Here is an 18,384-nt window from a genome sequence, read left to right on the forward strand (position 1 = left end):
ATGATGATACATTTTGCTATGATTTAGAACAGTGGTTTCTAACCCTGGGGGTGATAGCCCCCAAAAGGGAGATTTCCTCCCCCTCTTTGCACGACTGGGCCCTGTTAAATGCCGTAAAAAACTATGTTTTCTTCTTCAAAATTTTAAAAGATTCGTACCACCAAGTTTTCTCTGTAATTCCATGGTAATTTTTGTGGACCTTTGTCATGAACAAAAGGTAAAATTCCTCGTAAAGATTAAAAAAATGTGACCTTTCAAAGACAATTTTCTTTTAAACTGTCCAAGTCTGATTTAACAAACTTTCCAGTCTTTTCTATTACTATTTAGCAATTTCTATAAATGCAGCATGAAGGAAACAAAGCTTCTAAAGATTAATATTTAAAAAAAAAAAAAACTACATTAGATTGACAACTTTTATTAGTAGATTTAATAGCCAAAAAGAAGACATTTCTAAAATATGTTGCGATAAATATACCGAAGTTTCCGCGGTTAAAAAGATGAACCCTTAGTATAACGAAATCATTTCTGATCTAAACTTCAAATCGAAGCAAAAATGCTCTCATCTCATTTCTCTGCAGCGGTTTTGTTTGCTTTTCCGATTCCTTCGCGCTGTCAATGCCTGAAGGCACTTGAGGGGTGTGTTTCGAACAATGAAAGACATTCCTCACTGACTCCTCTGAAGAACAATATCTCCTCCACACAAATTCCGGTTTGTCCCCTTTTCTGGATGTCGCGTAAATCCTGTCAGTTGTAAAACTAGTTTGCGGCTAAAACGTACAACAAGCATGATGCTTTCGTCACAACCAGGGTGCAACATTTTGCGCCATCTATTGGGTAAAGGAAGTTTTTTTCATAAAATGGGACACTCTTAATATACTACTTTGTAGGTTTTTTCCCCCAAAAATTGACTTGATATGTTTTTTTTAACCATTTTATTAAAAAAGTAGCATTTTTTAAAAATATATATTTAGTTAAACAACTTTACACAACTTAAAACGTTTAAAATACTGCATTTTATACGAACATACAATGGATTTCAAGTAGAGCAAAGAAAGAAAACCATTATCATGGGTAAAATAAATCAGGGAAATTTGGTGACCTTAATCAGGGAAAAGTCAGGGAACTTTTTTTCACAATTCCTGTCGCCACCCTGTACAAGGAACGTCTTTTTCCGTGCATAACATGTGAGCTAAAGAATGTAAAGACATTCAACAAAAAAATCCGACTTTTGTCTGATGTCTTTAAATCCACGAGCTCTCATTTTGTGCATTGAAAAAGGAATTCCTTGTAACGCCAAAACACGTGTCTGCAGTGTTCTTGCACTGTGCTTTTAATGTTTTATTTTCTTTTATTTTTTAAGCAAAGGTATGTTTATATTTTTTATAACTAATTTTTGTTTGTAGCAAAAATCCATTTTTAATGTAAAAAATTCCATATTTTCTATACTTACCTTTTTTGCATAATTTTTACTAAAGTTTTATTAACTTTGGGGACATTAAAATAAAGATTTATTCCACTGAAACATTAACTTCATTATTCTCAAAATTTAAATTTGATTTATAAATTTTAATTGTAAATGGTTGCAGAATATAATGCTTGCTTTTTTTTATAAATTTTATTGGACGTAGTAGTAGCCTTGGACAATATTCAATTTTTTGCAACTACTCGGTATTGGCCGAGTATCTCATCAGAATTTGGCCGAGTACCGAGTACTCGGCAAATTGGCCGAGTAGGGCCGAGTACTCGGTACGTCTCTAGTTTTAAGTATTATTAAATTAAATCCATTTAATTGTCGGCTTTTGTAAATTTTCCTTTTTTACTCTTTCAAGGTATTATTTACTTACTATATTAATCGGTTTTTCCCACGCCCGAAAAACATAGTATTTCCCAGGACAGGGAATACTGGTTTTTACCATAATATTTACCGGGGATGGGAAAACCTTTCCAACCCTACTTAAAAATGCTTTAAACTTTTTTCCCGGTGATTTTACAGCCTTGGTTATTTTGAAATTCGAAAGAAATAAATTAAATTCAGGAGTATTTTTCATAGGCATTTGAATGGGACTTAAAGAAAATCGGATAATTATTTTGAGTTGAAAGAGCCATTTTCAGGTGCTATTAAAATTCAAACGGTTCGGTATTTTTTTTGGTGTTTGAAAACTTCCCTACGGGGGTACTCGTACATCCCTGCCAAATTTGATCAAGATCTGACGTAAACTATTTGTATAGGGAACATACATGTACACTTATTCTTTGTTTTATTTATATAGAATATAGATTTTAAAGTTTATTGTGTTTAATTTTAGGTCAGTGTGCCATAATTATGTTTGATGTCACTTCTCGAGTTACTTACAAGAATGTTCCCAATTGGCACAGAGATTTGGTACGCGTTTGTGAGAATATTCCTATTGTGTTGTGTGGAAATAAAGTTGATGTTAAAGATAGAAAAGTTAAAGCAAAATCCATCGTTTTTCACAGGAAGAAAAATCTACAGGTAAAGAGTGGTATTGCCTTTTTCTGTGTTTCAAATTTGGAGTAAATCACTTTTTTTGTTGAATAATTGAGTAAGATAAACCAGTGCATTTAAAAATGCAATTTTTGAAAATTATCAAACACTTAAAATTTAATAAGTATGTGTTATTTTTATGTGTCTTTATTTGAGCTTATGAGAGTTCAGAAAATAAGAATGTAAGTCTGCACTGTTGACAGGGACATTTAGGATGGTGATACAATCTAAAAATCTGCAAAACGTTGTTCTGGATAAATTTTGCAAGTAGCAAAAGTATTTTCTCAAATTCTGCTTTTTCCCATTATTTTGGGCTTTTTTCTTAAAATTTGGGAAATCATGTTTATTTATTATTATTTTTTCCACACGTATTTTAAATTTTGCTATCTTGTTATATCATTTTAAGGACTCTCTCTCCTTTTGATTTCTAGTGCTAGTTGTTTTGCATTGTTATGTTATGTGAATAAAATTCAGTTTTGATAGGTAATTTAAAAAGTATAAGCTTCAGAGCTTGTAGTTTTCAAAATCTACAGCTGGTGAACAGGAAGCTGATTTTATTGCAATGTACTTTATTGTATATAATTGAGCAAAAAATAATAGGCATATGCATCTTTGACTATTGATTGAAGAGTGATAGTACTAGAACAATTTTATGGAACTAATAGCATTACTTATTTGTAATTACTCCAAATAAGATTTATGTCTTCAAGCAGACACACGTGCACAGAAGTTTTTGGGTCTGTCACAAATGAATTTTCTGGGACACCCTCCATATTGTTTACCCTCTTTATTTTACAAGTAGTTTTTAAAATATTGGTCCTCCTTCAGGCTCGGGTCAACAGGTGTCCTTTCTCCCCCCTTGTGCACGCCCCTACCTGCCTGCAAGTTCAATATGTGGTTTACAAAAACACGAATTAAAATCATTTGATAATTTGGAAAAATTTATTGCAAATCCTGCCTTATATGTTAGGGAAAGTTAATTTTGTATGTGACTATTCCATCTAAAGAAAAAAAATCGCAGCCATATACCCTTAAAGGGGGGGGGGGGCTTTGGCATCCAAAATTTCAGTTGTGCATCCCACATCCATCTCGATGCTGTTGTCAGTTTTTACATATTTTATCTTCAGTGCTTTTATTTTTATTTATTTTATTTTTTTTTTGTCCACTGACAGGTTTTAAAGATTTACTTGTTTCTAAGAAATTCATTGTATTTAACATAAATTACATGCATAAAATAATAAAAGTAATACAGTGACCTCTCAGTTCTACGTGACCAAAGGGGACAAAGAAATTTTCGCGCATAAGTGAAAAACCCAAAAATAAGCTTAAATGCAATAAGTTAACATCAATTATAGTAATACTAATAGTACAATACTAATACTAATGAATAAATACGCACATAATTTCTGTTTGCATTTTCTAAATATATAAAGGTGACTTTATTTCTTTGTTTGTATCTGATGGCCAGAAGACCCCATATCACCTACAACCCTGAAACTTGGCACAAAATTCGAATGTACCCCGGGGGTCTGCACCTCGAAGCCCGAATTCTAAATTTCTAATTATTTTTTTCTAATTAACTAATTAAGCTAAATTTCGGCTAATTAGGGGGTTAAAAATCCCCCACCCCCAAAACATTATATATCGTTGGAAAGGGTTTTCCTTCCAAAACAAGATGTTTGTTGCATTTTTCTCAATTAATTAGAATAAGCAATTCTAATTGAGCCAATTTTCAAGGCTTCACATTCGAGAAATTGCTATAACACTAGGTCCACTTTCCAGACAATTTTCAACTATAACACTAGGTCCTTTTTCCAGACAATTTTTCAATTACTTTCTTTTTAAACATTTTGGAGGAAGTTACCTTTGTTGCATATGAATATTTTACTGTTATTACTTTATTTTAAATTCATTATGCATATGTTAATTGATTTTCTTTTTAATTAGAAAGTCGCTTGGCGAATTTGGAAATGAACTGTGGAGTTTTTTACATTTGAAAGCTACTGCAAATGCAATTTTGATGTAATTTGTTTTTCTTTAATTCAACGGACTTTCTTTACATTTTTAGCACAGGCATCGCTGTGCGGGTACTGCTAGCAATTTAATAAAAGTGCTAAATTTGAAATTGTGCGTTTTGTCATTTTTTATACGCTGTACACAACGTAAGCAAATTCCCCAAAACCTTAAAAATGTCGCGTGATCAGTGTTAGTCTATGAGGAGGCAAAAGATCCTTGATAGGCTACGTCAATGCTTACTGCTTGACCACGACTTTTAGTGACGTCATTCTTTTCATATGTAACCCGTTCTCCCCTCTCGATGTCAATCACAAGTCTAAAATTCCACCCCCATTGCACACTTGTGCGAAAAAGAACGCTTTCTTAGAAGAATCTGAACAATGGAATAAATGCGTGTGAATGCATTTCAAAATACAGAACAAGAAGGGTACAAATCTTTGTATCAGCAAAGCGTAGATAGGCGATTTAAAAAAAAAACTTGGAAAAAATTTTATTGCGCGTAAGTGAGAGGTGCATTTTAGGTTTCGCGTATAAATGAACAATAGTTAATATTGTTTTACTATATCGCTGGCCGGGCCCGTGAGAAAAACGTGCACAAGTGAAAAACGCGTATAAGCGAGAGATCACTGTATATTCCACAAGGCTTGTACTATTTCAAAATTCAAATATAAAAGTTTTAAGGTGTAGGTGGAAAATTAATGATATGTTTTAAAAGCACATTAGTTTATTTTTATATACTTATATATATATACATATTATTTTTAATTTATCTAAACAGTATTAATTAGCATTTTCTGCAGTTTTTCTTATATAAATATAACACTTTTGCTTACATTCGCAGTATTATGACATCAGTGCCAAAAGCAATTACAACTTTGAGAAACCTTTTCTGTGGCTCGCCCGTAAATTGATTGGTGACCCCAACCTTGAATTTGTAGCAATGCCCGCATTGGCTCCTCCTGAGGTTACGATGGATCCAGAATGGCAAGCAAAACTAGAGAATGACATGAAAGTAAGTGCAATCCTTTCTTTAAGAAAAATGTAGTTATAAGTATTTAAATGTTATCAGGGTTTATATATGCCTGAAAAACTCGGAAAATGAATATCCTTCAACAATTCGGGAATTTCTTTTTTTGCCACTGATCAGGGAAAATATATGCTGGTTGCAATATAGGGTTCCCAATAAACTCCACAGGAAAACGTATGTATACCTTTCAGAAAATATTGTATTGTAACGATTTACTAATCACATGATTCTTTCTCTGAAAAATAGATGTTTCAATCTCGAAGTTTAACTTTTTACAACTATTTTTAATAGACGCGTGAAAGATTTTTTGCATGTTTGCTACTCTTTACTACCTCGTCCCAATTTTAATGCATTTTGAAATCCTATCTCATCCACTGCTCTTGTTCTCGTTTAGCATTATTTGCAATCTTCTATGAATAAAATGCAACACTTTCTCATTTCACGTCTTATTTTTTTAATGTGTTTAAAAGTTGACAGATATGAAATTATTGCATCAGTTTTAAAATGATAAAGCTTTTTTTTTTTAAATTTCTGTTACAATTAAAGTGCCCTAAATGAATACGATAGGCTTGTCCATCAAAATGTTAATACTTTGATGTATCTGGTGTTTCAATAACTACTTGTATCATATCAAACAAATGTCTTAAAAACTTTTCTTATTCATTTGATATTTTATCTTTGATTGTAAAAGAGTAAAATAAATATTAATAATACACAAACAATTAAATGTAAAATAGAAATTTTTTAAAAGGTTAAAAATTTGAAAGACAAGAAAAAAGTAGAATTCATAAAATTGTTAACTCCCTTTGTTATTAAAACATTAAAATTACTTTTTATTTAAATCTTAGCTATGGACAATCAGCGTGTTTTGCTCTCTCTCTCTCTCTCTCTTTTTTTTTTTTTTTTTTTTTTTTTTTTTTTTTTTTTTTTTTTTTTTAAAGATGTTGAAAATCTTATTTCATTTGCATGTTTTATGTGACAATTCTTTCAAAAATTAAAAAATCCTTTTTGTTCTCAAAAGTTTTGTTATTTTTGAATTTAAAAACAAGCAATGCATATTATGAGTTATGAATTTTTTCATCCTATAATTTTGAATCCATGTAAAGCCATATAAAATTTGAAATTGTATATATATGCAACTTCACTAATTAACGAAAACAGGACCCTAGTTGAAAGAACAGGAGTTGATGCTGATTGCATTTGCTAAAGATTATCAATAAGTTTTTACAAGGGAAAAAAAAACTGGATCCTGTCTGAAAAATCTGGACATAATCTGCCTGTTATAAGTAAGATGGTTTAGCAATAACTGTATGTATCAACATGGTTCTTGTACGCTCCTTACTAACTCCTTATAAAGTCCTGCTTTTTAAGAAAAGAAAAGGCCTGGATTTTGCTATTATCTCCTTACAAACTCCTTAATTTTTTATTATATCCTTCCTTCTATCTCCTGAGTGATTTCATTATGCTGAATTTCACCGAAGTTCCGCTATTTTTTCGTCTGTTAATACCGGGAATCAGATTTTTTGGTTAGGCTATTTTATTCCACACATCCGCATTTTTTTTTCCAAATTTCTGACGATTATGTGGATAATTATTAATATAACATCTTGTAGACTTGTTAAAAATTACCATTGTAAAGTTTTGTTCTTTAATAAATTCTTTTATTTGTTTTTAGACTTGATGCTTTCATTTTGATTAAAGCAATATTTTTGTATCCGATATGAAAATCGATTTTTTCCGACTTTTGATGCTTATTATGCTTTTTGGAGGGCAAATAAACAAAATTTCTTTTTATTTATAAAAATCATAAAGATTTAAAATTTTCAAGCCGAATTCTGTGTCTTTTATGAGAGTCAAAAAGTTGAAATCTCAATCTCAGGTTTAACTTGCTTTTTGCTTCAATTACGTCGATTGTTATTGATAATATGTTTATTGAAGAGCTCTAAAATGCAATTCTAAAATAATTTACTCAAAGAAATTCTTTTATGCGCGGTTCTTTATACTTTTAACGCATTCACTTTGAAAATTGCAATCTCTTCGCATCTGCCATGGGTATAAAATTTTTGCATTTATGATGCTTACTTTGCCCTGTAAAGAGGCAAAGAAATTAAGTTCATTTGTATTTTTATTAAAATCATTAACTTGATAAGTTTAACGAAATTCATGCTCTTTACGATTGTTGAATATCAGCAAGTTAAGTACGGAATCGCTGGCTGAAATTAATTTTTGTTTCAACTTCTAAAAGTGTTTTAATACATACGTAACATCTGTAGTCTAGTTTTTTAGATTTTAAAAAATCGGACTTTTTTTGTTTAAATCAGTTTTTCTTTAATTAAAAAAAATGTAGATACAGTAAAATCCCTGTAATGCGGACACTAATGGGACACTTTTTTGTCTGCAATAGAGAGGTCTGCAGGACAGGGGTTTAATAATGTTAATTGCATTGGAAGTGGGGAATTAAAAATTGTCCGCATAAGAGGAGTGTCCGTTAGGAGGGGTTTTACTGTATTAATTGCTTAAATTGAATAAACATATTTTTACAATAGATGAAAGAGCAATTAATAGCTAAACAGTGGTGCCACTATTTCCTAGAATTATAATTTTCATACTTTTTAGAAGAAAAATTCTTAACATTAGTCGATTTTTTCCGCTTAGAGTTGCGCAAATATTTTGAAATGATCTTCAAATTTTGATCAATTTTGAAAATAAGTAATTTGTACAATTTTTTCAAAAGGATTTTTCTATGCTAAAATCAAACAGAAGCTTCGCCGAAAATTGCTTGTTGTGTTTGAAGTTTGTCCTTTTGTATCCTGTAAATATTTCAATTATTTGGACAGTTAAAAGTTATTTTAGCCTCTACTACTTTCAGTCAGCTTATTATATATATTAGTTCTTATTTTAGCAATTATTTTAGTTTTAAGTCTTTTTTTTCGGTTAGGAAATTGTTAGTAAATATTTTGTTTTTGAGAAAATACTAATTTTTAATCAATATCACTTTTTTTCCCTTTTTAAAATAAAACATATTTCAGTGGTTACCTCCCGTCCCCCTCGTAGTTGAATTTGATTCCGAGACAGCTCTAGTCTGAGGAGCAGTAAATGCATATTTTACTATAAATCTAGTATGTTTGTGCATTTAATGTATTGTATGAAAGCAAAAGTGCATAGTATTAGAGTTCATATTTTTTCTGATATAAGTTTTAAAAAATGCATCTTTAAACAAGAAACTAGTCCTTAAAAATAAAACGAACTCCTAAAAATCTTCTTACTTTTAAAGTTGAGTATGAACCCTGATGAATGTTGAGATGCATGTTTTATGTCAAGCCTTGACTTGGAATTTTCTTTTGACCTATCTGAAAAAAGGGGGGGGAGGGCTATTTTAGTGTGAACCCTTAGTTATTCAACTTCAATTAAATGTGAATTAAAATGAAAATTGAATCTTAAAATTTTTCTAACTCATCTCGTGAAAAACTAGTCTGAAGTTGTGGTACTATTTTTTCTATTTTGTTCTTGCCTGTACTGCGAACGTTGAAATTGTTGTTAAATGCCTAACATTATGTTGAAAATTCGAAATTTTCATATCTTGAAGTCAAAATGCAGCTTTAAAACTCCATTTTTACATTTAATTTTGTTACTAATAAGTTCTCTTTTATTACAGGAAGCACAGAATACCTCTCTCCCAGATGAAGACGATGATGATCTTTGAGTTAAATGTGGTTATAATGTTTAATAACCACACACATGTGGTTATTAATGTAAAATGTTAAACTTTTTGTCTGCACTCTCAAGAATCATTTGTTAGCTCCAACTAGGAGTCTATTATCTTGTACAGCATGTTAGGTTTTACTCATTACCAAAAAATGGAAAAAATGCCTCGTTAAGATTATATAGGCAACCACATTTCATATGGTGCCTGACAATTATTTTAATATTGTGTGCTTTCTCAGAATGGATGTGCATTTGAGTGTATGTTTCTAAACTGATGTAACTGGAATGCTGGAACAGTTTTGATTCATTTTCCTTTACATTCTTTGTCTCAGAAGAGTCCTGGTATAGAGCTTGTATGGAAATGAGAAATTCTGTTGGTATGTTTCTGTTCAAGCTTTAACATAAGACTTTTCTAGATAGAAACCTTCATTTCTCAACTAGCCATGAGAAAAAGTGGAATGGTTGTGATGAAGGTTTACATTGTTTTTAAAATGCTTAAGTGAATAAAAAGTATGAAATGTTTGTAATCTTGTGTTCCTTTTTGATGTTTTAATAACCTACAGACATAACCTATTTTTGTTTGAATTTAGTTAACTACTTTTCAATTTCTATGAAAATACTTTTCTATAATATTCTATTTACTTGTATCAGGCAGAAATTTATTTTCCAAATGACTATTGATGCCGAGCTGATTTTTGATTTCAATGCCTTTTAACTTGGTTCGAATAAAAAGAATGATAATGAAATTTTTAATTCCTTGTAAAAAGTAAATGAAGCAATGTGCACACAACGCCCCCTCCCCCATATTTCGGCCTAAATTTGTTTTACTCACCTCCTGATGAATGTTGATTGGCCACACTTGCATTCATTAGGGCTGAGGGATGCCTTGTATAAACCCGTTATAGAACCCACACCATTAAACCAGTTTAGAATTTTTTTCTAAACCTTATGCATTGATACTGCACAAACTGCGAATCCAAGCACTGATGTGCAGACCAGCCGACGATTCTTACACAGCGTTCATACGGGTCATGGGAAAAAATTTAAGCCAATTTAAGACTTGGGAAAAGTCATGGAAAATTATTTAAAGTCATGAAAAAATGTCCTGGCAAAGAGAAAGTAACATTATCTAAAAGAGCATTAGAAATATTGAGTGATTTAACAGCATTACATACTAAAACTGGAAAATTGAACAATCCCAAAAACAAATCTGAAATTTTGAAATCTTATTACATCCACTTCTGTAGCAGCCGCTCGTCTTTTCTAGCAACGGGATTTTACTGCTTGGACATCACTCATTTTGCATTTACCATTATTTTCAAGACTTTTTATGTTTCATATTCTGTAGTAGCGAACTTGCATTCTTGACTTTGCCACGCCCACTTAAAAAATACAATTCAATTGCATCTGAGTTTATTTCCATCAATTTTAAAAACTTTATTATAAAATTTTTTAGTTTATCTCAATTTATTTAAAGTTTTAGAAAATGAAGATCTTTCGTCAGGTGATAGAACACAGAAATGGGAGAATTCTAATACTCTAAAACAGTACTGCCCAACATACGGCCCGCAAAACTAATCCATGCGACCCACTGCTGCGTTCAATGTCTAGAATCAAACCCTATGTTCAGAAATTTCTGAACCTGCAATTTATATGCATATGAAAATGTGCAAATAAGTAAACGAAGTACATTTGAATCGGAAGATTTGCTATTGAACGTTTTTCTTCCTTTTTTTTAAAATATAAATATTTGATTTAGACACATGAATTTACTAAAGAATGGCTTTTCTTTAATGAACCAAAGTACTATCAAATTATGCGTATGCTTAAATGCACTGTTGATGCTAAAAAGCAACCTTTGAAGCAAATTTATTGAAACTTAGTAATGACTCATTCAACCTTTGTCCTATTCATTATCATTCTACCTGTTTATAAAGATTATTAGACATTTAAGCACCATTAAGTATATTTCATTCACCGTAGTTTTACTTTCGCTAAAGTTATATGAAGACAAACAAGAATAGTGTAGTTTTTTTAGGTGTACACTGATATTTTTTCAATTACAAGTGCTTCAATGAAGTAGTAGCAGTCATGTAGAAGTTTCGCTAATACTCATTTCCAAAAAAATTCCAGTTTGAAATTAAATAGTCGAACCTCGTTATCACGACACCTTTGGGACTGTCAACAAAGTGTCCTCATAACCGGAATAATTTAAAAATTCATTATTAAACAGTAGTTCACAAGATTAGATTTAATGAATAAATTAAAGTGTTTATGCTTTTAAATAGATTCAACTAATGTAAATTTGAGTTATTGGTGAATACAACAAAAATTCTTTAAAGAAAAACTTCACTTGTTGTTATTATTATTATTTTGAATTCTACAATATTTTCCAATAACTGTTTGCTAAACTTTCGAATAACATTTTTAACACTCCTTTCCACGAAATTATCAGCAAGAAAGAAACCAATTCAAGACTTTTCACTTTTGTCCGCAATTTGATTAGATTTTCACTGCCTAGCCCACCTTTCGAAGGTGAAAAAACCCTTTCTAATTCGTGAAATACACCGCCAGCTCAGTCATTTCGAGCCGAGGACTGCCAGCCGTGCTTTAGCCCTGGCTAAGCGGGTGGTAATTTACTGAATATACCTTTCTAATTCTTTTATCCACTTTAGAGTTGTATGTTCCTTTTCAATATAATGAGCTCTAATCTATTTCTCTCATGGGAGAAGCTTGTAGTGACCACCTACATCTTAAGTTAGCTATGGTATTTCTCTTCTCCTGCTATTTCCTTTGACCAGTATTACAATCCATCCGCTTTGAATTCCTTTCTATTGTCCCTCTTGTCAAAGTCTGAAACCTGTACCTTTCAGAACTTAACTACTCGTCCCCCACCTTTTTTGAGGGGTCATGCCTAATCAAATCTCTTGTCCGAGTCCGAAATTCCTACAACAAACATTTCCAGAATTATTTTACGGAAATTTTTCCAATTGCAACGAAATACTCGATCCAATCAGCGCAGCTCGAAGCGTCGTCGTAACCAGAGTTACCCAAAAAAAAAACTGTCTTAAAATCCGGAGCTACTTAAAATTAAAACTGTATGGCATAAGTTCAGGACTTTGAAAAAGTGACTTGACATCCGGATGTCGCGACAACGAGGTTTGACTGTAGTACTATTCTCTTCATGTAACAAGGTCATGAAATTTTTTTATAAAGCCATGAAAAAGTCATGGAATTTTTTCATCTGAATAAAGTATGAACCCTGGTTAGTTTTAATCTCAATTTTTTTCTTACCAACGTTAAATTAGCAATGTGTCAAGCCAATCTGGCTCAACAATGAGGGTGTGAAGGGTTATAGAAAAATTTTTCTAACAAACATTGATGGAACATAACTGAACTAAGTTTATCATACAATTATACACTGAAAGAAAAAGCAAAATTTAAAGCACACAATAAGCAGAAAAAAGTGCATACACATATTTTGGTGTTACAAGGAGCAGTTTTTTTAATGCAAGATGTGAGCTTGTGAATGGAATGCCGAACTTTGCTATCACAAGCTGACATTATTTTGGTAAAAATTGACTCGTTATGTCAGAACTATATTTGCACTTTTATTTTTGCAACATTTTTTTTACTTCCTTTTACAAAAAAGGAAGTATTATATTCACAAAAAAATTTCTCCTCAAAAATCGGCCTTAATTTTCATTTTGCTCACCCCCGAATGAATGTTAAGTTTTTTTTCGACTTGACCACACGTGGCAAAGGGCCTAAGAACGTATAGACACGCAAAATATCCATTTTGACGATTCTCGAGTTTTTTACAACGAGTTTTCTCGTGGCGTATGTGTGTCGCATAACTCAAGAACGGTCTGTCCTAGAAAGTTGAAATTTGGTATGTAGACTCCTAGTGGGGTCTAGTTGTGTACCTCCCCTTTTGATTGCATTCCAGTGTTTCTAAGGGGGTCTTTTGCTCCTTTTTGGGGGGAAATCATTGTTAATTTTGATGTGAACTCAAGTGGTGTTACAATTTAGCAGACAGTCTTTTGGTCGCCAACTTGGTGATTTTTTTGAGTAATCACGATTGCTTATTACTTTCATTTGACTGTTTTGAGGTCCTATCATTTTATTTTCCCGCCAGCACCCTCTGCAGCATCACCGTCGACCGGCCGCCTCATGATGCTGCTCCTCTAGCGAAAACCATCTCCAGGTTGCATCATTATCCTACACTTGCAGGCATGTACACACACAAACACATACACACGAATACATACAGACACCTACACATATGCCTTCACACATATACACATCCCCCCACACACAAACACACAACTACCCACACACTCATACCTGCACACAGACATAAACACGCATTACTACATACACATACACCCTCAACCCCCCCCCCCCCCACACACATAAACAGACACGCCTACATACACACACCCTCGTGATTGCGAAAATCATAATTTGAATTTAAGAGGTGAAAATTCAAATTTTTTTTTAAAAATTTGGTTTTAATTTGACTACTGTCGGTGATATTTAGAGTAAACTATTGAATCACATTAAAATTGCCAATAATGGGAACATGACATTAAGTTGGAGTAAAAGGAAGTCATGTGAGGCACACATCAGCTCATTTTTGTTTAATTTCTGACTGGTGCTTCATCAGTTTGTAAGCATCTGGTATAACATATTTTTGAAATTTTTATGAAATACTTTGTAAAAAGGTCAAAAAATGATGTATCGCAATGTAGAAATTCCTATATCGCCCAGCCCCAGCATATACAAGAGCTGTTCAGAAAGTAACGAGACTGAATTTATTCCAGAAAACCCCCTAGCGGTGGGACTGTGCGCATATTTCACCTCGTCTCACAAAAATCGGCATGTGTGCACAGTGAGCCGTTCAGTCACTGACTTCTTTCATGTAGAGTTTTTGCATACGTTCGTCAAACAGAAAATGTAAAAGCACAGAGCAGCGAATCTGTATCAATTTTTGCTTTAAGCTCGGTGAAATGGTCACCGAAACCTACGAGATGTTGAAATCAGCACAGAAAATGACCAGTGTTGAGGGCATCCTCTCACAGGATGCTTCATCATGACGGAGCCTCAGCACACACCAGCAATCTTGTGCAGCAGTTTCTGACAGAACAATCCAAGTAGCACATCTTCCCTACTGCTGGACATGTCACCTCAATTTCTTCCTCTTTCCCAAGATCAAGGACACCGGTTTCAGGACATTGAAACCATAAAACAATTTAATACAGCAGCTTCAGGCCATCCCAAAGTCAGAGGAAATTTGGCACTAAGTTATGTAGTATGAGTGTGTGCACCTCGAAGCGATTTTTCGAAAATTTGATGTGGTTCTTTTTCTATTCCAATTTTAAGAACATTTCCCCCGAGTTTCCCGAGCAAAATTATCATAAGATGGACGAGTAAATTACGAAATTATAATGTGGGACCGTAACATGGGCACAAGCCAATTGGCGAGAATATTCATCATACATTATTTGTAAATATACAGGCAAACCAAAAGATCTTTTAATTTTCTACGACGGGCAAAGCTGTGCCGGTGACCACTAGTTGCATAATAAATTCAGTCTCGATACTTTCTGAACAGCCCTCGTATACATAAGTAAGAATGTATTGCTAGCCCAAATTTTCATTTTGACCATTCCCTAAATTAATTATCTCAAGTTTTCTTGTGACGTTCGTATGCGCATACAGAACTCTAATGGTATGCTGCAGAAGGTCTATATTTCGTATATAGGGTGAATTTCGGGTCTAGTTGTCTACCTCCCTTTTTGGTTGCATTCAGATGTTCCAAAAGATTTTTTCGGGCAACAATTGGGTGCCAACTTTTTTTGAGCAAATCAGTGTTAATTTCAATCTGGACTGAAGTAATGTCATGAATTGGTGAGATATCTGCTAGCTTTTGCCATGTTGGTTACCAAAAAAAATTCTAAATCTTATTTCAGTTTGGCAATATTTCCTATCTTAAGCACCATTACCCTAGGATTAAGGTAAAAATTGTCAGTTTGGAAAATTAATCTCCAACACAAAAAATACACACAGTCTCTTCTGCATCAGTTTGCAACACACAATGGATATAATGATTTAAAATACTTTTTTGCTCACTCTAACACACCCATATATACACTATTTTTACTTTTTTTTTTGGTGCACATTCCATATGGTTTTTGTACAGTTCTAAATCTCACATGTTAACAAAAAAATTCTTTTTCTTTAAATTTTTAAAGTATGCACACCTATTCTTTCTAAGGATTGAAAAACATTGATTAATGGCATACGAGGAATTAGTGTGGTGTTCACGACATTTCTTCTGTATAGCTAAGAAACAAAATATAGTAATTCTTCAACTTAAGCAATCTGCTAACATGAAAGATAAGTATGAAATTCTTTTTATCAGTTATACAGTAAGATGGAATAAATGTATTTGTTAGAAATTTAATGGCTTTGCTTTTATTGAATTTAGCACTGTTAAACATAATGTTCAATAATTATATTCTGAATTCAAGTAGTGTGAAGGAAGTAATTAGCTTGTAAGAAGAGAAAATATGCCTTAGTTTCAATGTTCATGTTTGAGGCATTTACTTCAACTACTAAGAAATTATTTGCATTTTCAAGGCTGAAAACATAGTTGTTTCAAAAATGAAGTTCCTAGACTTTTTCGGGTGGTTGAAGAAAAAGAAAATCTAGGTTGATGAATGTTGACCTAAATTATTTATTAATACAGTTTAATGTTATTATAAGCTAGCTGCATGGCCCGCCTTTGATTGATCTACCTCGAAAATAAAAGGTATGTCGATCGTGTTCAACAACCAGGCTTGAATTGGAGAAAAAAAATACTGTAAAATTTCCTATCAAAATAATCTTTCTTAATAAAAACGACAAATCAAAAATTCAAGAACTAAATAAATGCAACCCTCTATTAATACTACTAAAATCCTTGATTATTGTCTGCTGGCAGTTCCAAAAAAAAAAAGGAAAGATAAATCACAAAATTATCAAAAGGGGAAATTTTTACTTCAAAACAAAATTTTATTTAGTCAGTCAAGAAAAAAAGTCGCAACCTTCTGAATGGTTTTATTCAAGCTAATTTAAAATGAGATAGCGCAAACGAGAATTTTCTAATATGAAAATGCTGTTCCATTAGAATTAAAAAAAAGGCTTTTAATTGTTCTTCTAGTGATCTTTACAGATGTTTTTTTTCTGAAATTCAAAGGAAGTAAATTAATTTCAGGAGTATTTTTGGCGGGTTTTTGAATGGGACTTAAGTCAAGAAAATTAGATAATTATTTCTGGTAGAAAGACCCATTTGACTCTTTTTCGGTTCCTAAAATTAAAATTTGAATGGTTCGGTTCTTATTTGGCGTTAGCAAACCCCTCTACGTTCCTTCTCCGGTGCTCAAGTACTTCTGCCAAATTTGGTGGAGATCCGACTTAAACTGGATTTGTATAGGGAACATACATATATGCATACACACAAAAATATTCTTTTTTTATTTATATAGATTAAACTTAATTCTACTACCAAAAAATGTTTACAAAATTTGAGTTGTTAGAACAAACATAAAATTCAATTACATACTCAAAAAAAGGTTGTAAAAATCAAGCATTTTCCAAATGATATTGTTGTGCAAAAATTGATTTCCTTTTCTTTACAAGCCTTTTATTTGCTTCAAAAGTCTTTAACACTTCTTTTACCCTTTTATCACTTTCCAACGTTTTCTATAGCGGAATGACCTGTACTTTGGCCATTTTAACGTGAGTAAAAATAGTTTTGCAATCTCGAGTCAAGCCCCCTGCTTCTTGTGTGTGAATAACAGCCTATTATTAGTCCTTAATTCTACAAGAAACTTTTTCTTTATTGTAAATTTTTAACCAGTATGTCCTTGTTAATATGTAACTCCTTTTACTGTGACAGTGTTAATGAAATTTTTTTTTTACAATTGTGCTAAAATGACTCCTAACAAAGCTTCCTTTCACGAAAAAGGATCCATAAAAATCATAAATCGGTATACTTCAAAAATATAAGCATAATAAATATTTTGCTTTTAAAACAAAATGTTCTGTCCAAAACTAAACAAGCTTACATTCTTTTATACCAATATGGACTTTCTATTATCTGATCAATATTCTCAAAATTGGCTAAAATCGGAAATTATTCCAGACAAATTTTTAACATTTTCACCTGATTTCTAGAAATAAAATACACCTCACTCATCTGAACAAATAGATGCATAAAAATAAATGAACAAATAAAGTAGTAGCACCTTTTCAACAAAAGCAGCAATATATTTTTTTTCCATTAAAAAAAACTTTAATCACTTTTAAAAAGAATGAAAAAAAAAAAAAAAAAAAACAAGCTCATTAAACTAAATTCACTATGTCAAAAAAAAAGTTTGCTTTTCCCCTTTTGCCAAAAAATAATTTAAAAAATGAATAAATGCTTTCAAAATAAATAAAAAACTACAAAATGTCAGGCAGAATTTTCATTATAAAAAAAAAAGTCTGTGCTATCTTTATGTAGAGAAATAAGAATACTCCAATTTCTCCGCCTTACACTGAATACATAAATTAAAACTTTAAGAGTGAAAATGAATAAAACATCATATAAACAATAATTATTTCAAAATAAAAACCAAGGCTGAGGAGCTAAAGTTTTTAATTCAAGGAGTTCACATGTCATTTTCCCGAAATCCGCAGTTCTGCCAATGTTGTCGGAGTCGAAGACTTGGAATTCCCAAGAGTCAGATTCAGTCTTTTCCTCTTTGTGCCTGAATTTTTGCAAAGCTACGGTCCGAATAATTTTGCCTTAAAAACACTTTTGCAAAATACAGAATTTTTTTTGTGGGGAGTTAGTGGGAAAGCGAGTGTTTTATGTGCTGTATTTACCTTGAGCTACCATCATAATTGCAATGGTAACTCAAGTAAACAGTAAACACCAATAACTTACCCCTGTCAATTAGCTCCTTGGGAAGAACTATACACTTTCAAAATTAGTTACTACAGCTGAACTTATCCATTTATTTAGAAATTGAAGCAACGGTAGATTAATCAAATTTTATTCTTTGTTTATTTAGTTTTATTTAAATGTTTTCTATATTGG

Source organism: Uloborus diversus, chromosome 8, assembly GCF_026930045.1.
Source record: "Uloborus diversus isolate 005 chromosome 8, Udiv.v.3.1, whole genome shotgun sequence".
Lineage (NCBI taxonomy): Eukaryota > Metazoa > Arthropoda > Arachnida > Araneae > Uloboridae > Uloborus > Uloborus diversus.